Source organism: Podarcis filfolensis (assembly GCF_964270895.1).
Source record: "Podarcis filfolensis genome assembly, chromosome: 15".
NCBI classification, from domain to species: domain Eukaryota; kingdom Metazoa; phylum Chordata; class Lepidosauria; order Squamata; family Lacertidae; genus Podarcis; species Podarcis filfolensis.
In genome coordinates, this window is record NC_139618.1 from 43,026,953 (window position 1) to 43,035,007 (window position 8,055).

General features: G+C 46.6%; 1 protein-coding gene across 4 annotated transcripts in view; it reads right to left on the reverse strand.

Annotated features, from left to right (window-relative positions):
* The window catches only part of SLC39A14 (solute carrier family 39 member 14), a 35,034-nt gene extending 34,792 nt beyond the window's left edge, over positions 1–242 (reverse strand). Inside the window, exon 1 of one of the 4 annotated variants that reach the window (XM_083588761.1) lies at positions 69–242. The gene's annotated coding sequence lies outside the window, so the exon portion shown is untranslated. The remainder of the gene's footprint in view (positions 1–68) is intronic. The other 3 variants (XM_083588763.1, XM_083588764.1, XM_083588762.1) reach the window with 3 other exon arrangements.
* Between the last annotated feature and the right edge of the window lie 7,813 nt (positions 243–8,055).

The window sequence follows — 8,055 nt, forward strand, 5'->3', positions numbered from 1 at the left end:
GGGGGCAGCATGACACGTGTATGGACGCGGGCATGTCTGAAGCGCCCAGGCGAAGGGCCCCGCCCGGCCTCCCCTCGGCCCTGGCCCGCCCGCCCCGCTCTACCTCACGACGCGTGTCCCGCCGGCCGCTCGGCTCCCTCAGCGAAGGCCGCGCGGAGAAGAAGCGTCGCCTGACGGGCCGGAGGAGAGACTGACGGGCCGCCGCCGCCGCCGCCGCGCACGCGCCTTTCGGGGGAGGAGGGCGCCCCGCCTCCGCTGCCCCGCCCCGCCCGCCCCTATTCGTCGGCTCGGGAACTCGGGCTCCGATTTGCATGGGCCCCGCCCCCTCGCAGAGCCGGTCCCGCGTGGCGCCTCGAGGGGACGCTTGGAGGATAAGAATAGGAATCTCGTGCGGCACTTCGCTTTACCCGACAAAGGCGCTGGACTTTGGTCCCTCGGCGGGCGGCGGGGGGGGGGCGCCTCCCAGGAACCCCCCCCCCCGATGCCAAGGCCTGCCTCCCCCCGGCCGCGATCCCGGGGCCGCAGTAGCCCTGGCCTCCCGCAAGCGCCGGGCTTGTCCCCCGGGGCGGCGGGGCGCCTGGCGGAGAGACTGCTCTAGTCGTCACGCCTTTTAAGAAAAGAAAAGAAAAGAAAAAAAGGGCTTTTCACAGTGCTGTGCATTTTAGTAGATCTGATTTTATGTTGCTGAAATCCTACTAATTGCTTTTTAAACCATTTTACATGGTTTTTGGTATTTGCATTTTATTTATGCGATAATACACCTTGAGTCCAGGTCTGGGGAAAGGTGGACTGTAAATAAATAAATATAGAATAACCGAATTGTAGAGGTGGAAGGGACCACGAGGGTCATCTAGTCCAGCCCCCTGCAATGCAGGAATCTTTTGGCCAGTGTGGGACTCAAACCCACGACCCTCTACTGACCAAGCTATCCCATAATAATAATGTCCAACACAAAGTGACTAACAAAAGGAAAAAGAGGAAGAGGGAGAAGTTGTGGGAATATAGGACCCCTGGCTCTCAGTCTAGGCAGGAGGGGAGAGCGCTTCTAGGTATAGAAGACCCCTTTGGGCGAGGGCATCCCCTGGGTCTTATACCAGCTGGGGCACCTCAGGAGTGGGATTTCAACTTTGTTAAAAGCATTGACTTGAAGCATCTGCCTGACCTAAGAGTGAGGACCTAGAAAGGAGTCACTGGCGGAGGGGCGGGGGGAGCTCACCCCCCCAGCACCAACGGGGAGGGGGTACCATCGCAGCCACACACCCCGTGGGGGCGTGGCATGCATCCTGGGGGTGTGGCGCACCCCCACTGCACCAAGCGCCACCCCCTGCAAGCAGCACGGCACGCCCCCAGGACACATGCCACGCCCCGGGGCGCACGCCAGCCACGCTCCCACCTGCCCTCCACCCCCACCCCACCCCCGTTCCAGAGCATGCAGCTTCACCACTGAAAGGAGTAACAGAAACTGAAGTGTAACAACTTATTTTGAGTAAAGGAAGTTTAACAGGAGCTGTGCCTGTACTACTGTGTTTAAGCCTGTGAAATACTTAGTTTATCTGGAAAATGCATCTCCTTACCCAACCTGGGGCTCAAACCCATGACCCTGAGATTAAGAGTATCCTTCTTTGCTGTAGCACCCTGCTTGTGGTTAACGCTTAGCTGGAATGAAATATTCAACGCAGCAATAGAGAAATTAAAATAATAATTTATTTGTCAGACAAATAAATGAGAGACACAGTGGTATATGGTTACCAAAGCTCTGCCCACTCCAGCCCTGATGGCCAGCACTTATATTTCCTCAGCCCAGCCCCCTTGCTCCTCCTTTGGCTGCCTCTGTCCAATCAGCCTGGTTGAAATTCCTATTGGCTGTTTGCTGGAACCAATCATAAAAGATACACCCATTTCCTATTACCTTTTATGGGAGACAAAGAGCTATATTTCCTTCTATCTATAAATGGCAAACAAGTAGCCATATATCTTACATTTGCCTCAACAAGGCACCTTAATTACCGGATCACCTTTTGCCCTTATTGCCCTATTGCCCTATTCACTCCAAAACAGATGGCTGAAACATATGGCTCATTCTGTCTTAAACAGATCTTGGGTTCACATTCTCACACACCATCAATGAAATAAGAATCTAACATAAGAATCTAACATTTCTTACTTTCTAAATCCTTTGCATAATTACATTTAAGCCAATATATTTCATACATAACATATATAGATTTTTAGAAGCAAAGGCCTTTTCAAAGTAAAAAAGGAACTTAGTAAAAACACTTTCCAAAAGCAACCCCTTAAATTTACACCCCCCTTTCAAGCCAGCTGCTGTTTCTATTAGCTCTTGCCCTTTAACCTTAGGAAAATGTGGCTAAAGCCTAATGGGAGGCACATGGTATTATTTTCTGTTAAACAATAAATCCTACTATTTACTAACTCTTAATTAGTGTTTTTGCAGCTTGATTGTATTCTGTAATATGTGGGGTCAGTGTAACCTTTTTGCTCCCAGCCTATAATTCCCTTTTACAACTTTGAGAATTTTGGCTCCTGCTATAAATCAGGGGGGCCCGTGTCCAGGAGGATAAACATCTGCCAAAATCCTTAGCCAGCTTGTCTTCTGCCTGGCATAAAAACACACAAGCATCTGCAAATATATTTTTTAAGCTCATTTTAAAATACAGGCCTTGATCATATGCCTCATTGCCACCTGAGCTACCCAACCAGCCCCATGTTTCAGGCCATGCCTGAGCGAGGCCTTGTCTGCAGGCGGGGGGGGGGTGGTATAATGCTGAGAGATGGTAAAATGGATTGCACCTCTTCAGGTGGCAGGCAAGACATTCATTCCGAATACTCTCAAAAGAAAGAAAGAAAGAAAGAAAGAAAGAAAGAAAGAAAGAAAGAAAGAAAGAAAGAACACACACAATCAGTTCTTGTTTAAGCCCTCCCTGCTGAGCTACTTCCAGGGAGTGGATGTGGTTTTTGCATAGTGGAGACTTCAGTAAGGTGATTCTCCACCATTAGCCTGAAGTGATCTCACCAGTTCTACCTCCTCATTCTGCAGCATGTGACTGGCAAGTGGGGCAGAGGGGAAAGGGATCTGTTTTGAAATGCTCCCTCTTGTGTTAAAGTAAAAAGAAAAAAGTATCTGCAAGTCAGAAAAGCAGAGCTGGCACCAGCGAAGAGACAGGTTCATTTGCAGTTCATGTCACATTTTTATATCTGGGTGCAGGAAAGGACAATAAATTTTTTTAAGGGCTACAGCAACTCCAGTATGAGGAAAGGTTGCAGCATCTGGGGGGCTTCATAGTTTAGAGGGGAAAAGCATGCTAGTGGTTTTGCAAAGGTGTGGAGAAAGTAGACGAAAGGTTTTGTCCTCATAATACTAGAACCTGAGGTCATCCAATGAAGCGGAATGTGGCAATATTCAGGACAGCCCAAAAGAAAGTACTTATTCATACAGCACATAGGTAAACTATGGAAATTGTCTGGCAAAATATAATGATGGCCACCAACTTGGGATAGCCAAATTCATGGAGGATAGAGCAATCAGTGACTCCTAGCCACAATTGTTATGTTCTCTGTTGGAGGCAACATGGCTCTGAAAATCACAAGCGGGGAGAGTGGTGTTTCACTCCGGTCATGCTTACAGGCTTCTCGTAGGCACCTGATGGACCATACTGAGAACAGGGTGCTGGATTCTAGGAGCCTTTGGCCGGATCCAGCAAGGCTCTTACGTCAGGCTGATGTGGCTGTGCTGGCAAGTTAATGCACACTGCGTTGTCCCAAAGTTCCCCTAGGCACCGTTGCCAGGCCAAGGCAGCCCCTTCACACCTTGCTGCTCCACAGCTGGGCCACATCCATAGCAGCGGCTGGTCTCCTGCCATACTGCAGGGAAGGGGAAGCCACACTCCCAAGCAACTTTCTGGTGGGGGGCCAGAGGTGAAAGTGGGTGGAGAAAGTAATGCAATTTTTACGGTTGTACGATAGACTAGCTTCCTTACACTGTCACAGCTCTCTCTATTCTCCATCCAGACAAGCATGAGGCATTACAGTGGTACCTCAGGTTAAGTACTTAATTTGTTATGGAGGTCCGTACTTAACCTGAAACTGTTCTTAACCTGAAGCACCACTTTAGCTAATGGGGCCTTCCGCTGCTGCTGCACCGCCGGAGCACAATTTCTGTTCTCATCCTGAAGCAAAGTTCTTAACCTGAAGCAATATTTCTGGGTTAGCGGAGTCTGTAACCTGAAGCGTATGTAACCTGAAGCGTATGTAACCTGAGGTACCACTGTATTAGTGTTCAAGGACACATTATAGCCAAACAAAAACACTCAAAGCGGGTATGGAGAAGGACCAGTGAGTGGTGCAGCCTTGAGAGTGCTGAGGACTGCAAGCCAGAGGTCCGTGTCCGTCCGTCCATCCCCCACCCCGCCGATCTATACACCAGCCAGATTACCTGGGGACACTAGGCAATACTTCTCAGGACACGTCAGAGAACCAGCTTCCTTATCCACATGTCATATTCCCCCCCCCCCATTTTTTTATTAATTTTCACAAAATTATAAACAAACAAGACAAACAAACACAAATCATAATCTTATTAGAAATTATACTCATTAACATTGTTAAGTGACTTCCTCGCTTCCCCTTGGTTGAATTTCCATGCATATCCATTTAACGGTTTTCCAGATCACAGTTCTTATAAAATTTATCTGTAGCTTTAACATCTTTCAATCTTTACCTTTTGAAATAATACATATTGATTCATCACGTAACTTATATAAAATCCTAAACCTATTCATCCACATGTCATATAAATATGCTGTGGTTGGTCCTCTGGGGCAAATGGCGTACAGCCCCCAGGCATCTCAGTCTGTTTTCAGCCTGCTCCCACCCACCTGCCTTACTGACGACCTGTCCAAGGAGCTGCCGCCATCTCCTCCTTAGCACCAGTGTTGTCATTGTAGGATTCAGCTGGGAAGAGCATTGGGGGGAAACCCGAGTGCTGGTTCTAGAATCATAGAATCATAGAGTTGAAAGAGACCACAAGGGCCATCGAGTCCAACCCCCTGCCAAGCAGGAAACACCATCAGAGCACTCCTGACATATGGTTGTCAAGCCTCTGCTTAAAGACCTCCAAAGAAGGAGACTCCACCACACTCCTTGGCAGCAAATTCCACTGTCGAACAGCTCTTACTGTCAGGAAGTTCTTCCTAATGTTTAGGTGGAATCTTCTTTCTTGTAGTTTGGATTCATTGCTCCGTGTCCGCTTCTCTGGAGCAGCAGAAAACAACCTTTCTCCCTCCTCTATGTGACATCCTTTTATATATTTGAACATGGCTATCATATCACCCCTTAACCTCCTCTTCTCCAGGCTAAACATGCCCAGCTCCCTTAGCCGTTCCTCATAAGGCATCGTTTCCAGGCCTTTGACCATTTTGGTTGCCCTCCTCTGGACACGTTCCAGTTTGTCAGTGTCCTTCTTGAACTGTGGTGCCCAGAACTGGACACAGTACTCCAGGTGAGGTCTGACCAGAGCAGAATACAGCGGCACTATTACTTCCCTTGATCTAGATGCTATACTCCTATTGATGCAGCCCAGAATTGCATTGGCTTTTTAGCTCATGTCAAGTTTGTGGTCAACCAAGACTCCTAGATCCTTTTCACATGTAGTGCTCTCAAGCCAGGTGTCACCCATCTTGTATTTGTGCCTCTCATTTTTTTTGCCCAAGTGCAATACTTTACATTTCTCCCTGTTAAAGTTCATCTTGTTTGTTTTGGCCCAGTTCTCTAATCTGTCAAGGTTGTTTTGAAGTGTGATCCTGTCCTCTGGGGTGTTAGCCACCCCTCCCAGTTTGGTGTCATCTGCAAATTTGATCAGGATGCCCTTGAGTCCATCATCCAAGTCGTTGATAAAGATGTTGAATAAGACTGGGCCCAAGACAGAACCCTGTGGCACCCCACTAGTCACTCTTCTCCAGGATGAAGAGGAACCATTGATGAGCACCCTTTGGGTTCAGTCAGTCAGCCAGTTACAAATCCACTGAGTGGTAGCATAGTCAAGACCGCATTTACCAGCTTCTTTACAAGAATATCATGGGGCACCTTGTCAAATGCCTTGCTGAAATCAAGGTAGGCTACATCCACTGCGTTCCCTTCATCTACCAGGCTTGTAATTCTGTCAAAAAACGAGATCAGGTTCGTCTGACATGACTTATTTTTCAGAAATCCATGCTGACTATTGGTGATCACAGCATTCCTTTCTAGGTGCTCACAGACTGTTTGCTTAATGATCTGCTCCAGAATCTTCCCTGGTATTGATGTCAGACTGACTGGGTGGTAATTATTTGGGTCCTCTCTTTTCCCCTTTTTGAAAATAGGGACAACATTTGCCCTCCTCCAGTCTGCCGGGACTTCGCCTGTTCTCCAGGAATTCTCAAAGATGACTGCCAGTGGTTCTGAGATCACATCTGCCAGTTCTTTTAATACTCTTGGATGCAGTTCATCTGGCCCTGGAGACTTGAATACATCTATTTATTTATTTTAAATCATTTTTATTAACTGGCCAATCACATCAAATTAAATCACATCACATAAATTCCAAATTACAAAGCCAAATTTTTAAATTTTCTTGGGGGAACCCATACTTCAAGATCCAAAGGGGAATTCAGATCATCTTCTTATTACTGCGTTAATGTCCAAATCAGTCCCAATCAGTCCAGACAAAATTCATAATTCTATCCAGTCTTATCTTGGTGTTTCCACATCATATCTTGTTCATATAATTTCTATTTTTCCTTTACGATCTCTTCTGTTAGTCTCCTTAAGCCGATAAGCAAAATAATAATCCTGTGTGGATTTCCCGTTCCTCCACTAAGTCCAGATGGTTTCCATATATCTCCTTCGTAGATAGCATCGCTCTTTCCATCATAAATTTGGCATTTGTCGCTCTTAAGTCCCACCGAGAAGTTGATCCACGATATGTAAACAACTCTATTTCTCTCTTTCTCCTCCCAGACCCAAGAGCTCCAACAATGCCTCCCAAAATGGCGACGGCATTTTTAACTGCGTCATTACAAAACTCTTAGCTTTCCAGCTTCATCTTGAAACATTGCTTTGGTTCGAAAGTTTATCTCCACACAGCCTTAAATCCACAGTTTAAGTCCTTAGTTTCTGACTTGAATACATCTAAACTAGCCAAGTATTCTTGTACTATCTCCTTAGTTATTCTGGGCTGTGTTTCCTCTGCTGAATCATTTGCTCCAAATTCTTCAGGTCGGGCATTGTTTTCTTTATCGGAGAAGACTGAGGCAAAGAAGGCATTAAGGAGTTCAGCCCTTTCTGTGTCCCCTGTTTGCATTTCACCATCTTCTCCTCTGAGTGACCCCACTGTTTCTTTGTTCTTCCTTTTGCTACGAACATACCCATAAAAGCCTTTTTTGTTGCTTTTAACCTCTCTAGCAAGCCTGAGTTCATTCTGTGCTTTAGCTTTTCTGACTTTGTGTCTACACGTGCTGGCTATTTGTTTGAATTCCTCTTTGGTGGTTTCCCCCCTTTTCCATTTTTTGTACACATCCTTTTTTAATCTTAACTCAGTTAAAAGTTCTTTAGATAGCCACCCTGGCTTCTTTAGGCACCTTCCATGTTTCCGTCTCATTGGTATTGCCTGAAGTTGTGCTTTTACTATCTCCTTCTTAACAAACTCCCAGCCATCATGAACTCCCTTTCCTTTTAGTATTACTGTTCATGGGATCTCACCCAGCACTTCCCTAAGTTTTATGAAGTCGGCTTTCTTAAAGTCAAGAAATTGAGTCCTAGTATGTTTGGCTGCTCCTTTCTGCTGTATAGTGAACTTCAGAAGAGCATGATCACTCGCGCCTAATGATCCTTCCACTTCTACCCCACTAACCAGGTCCTCAACACTGGTTAGGACCAGATCTAAAATGGCTGTTCCTCTTGTTGCTTCTCCCACTTTCTGGACAATGAAGTTGTCTGCAAGGCCAGTGAGGAATCTGTTTGACCTTATGCTCTTGGCTGAGTTTGACATCCAACAAATAT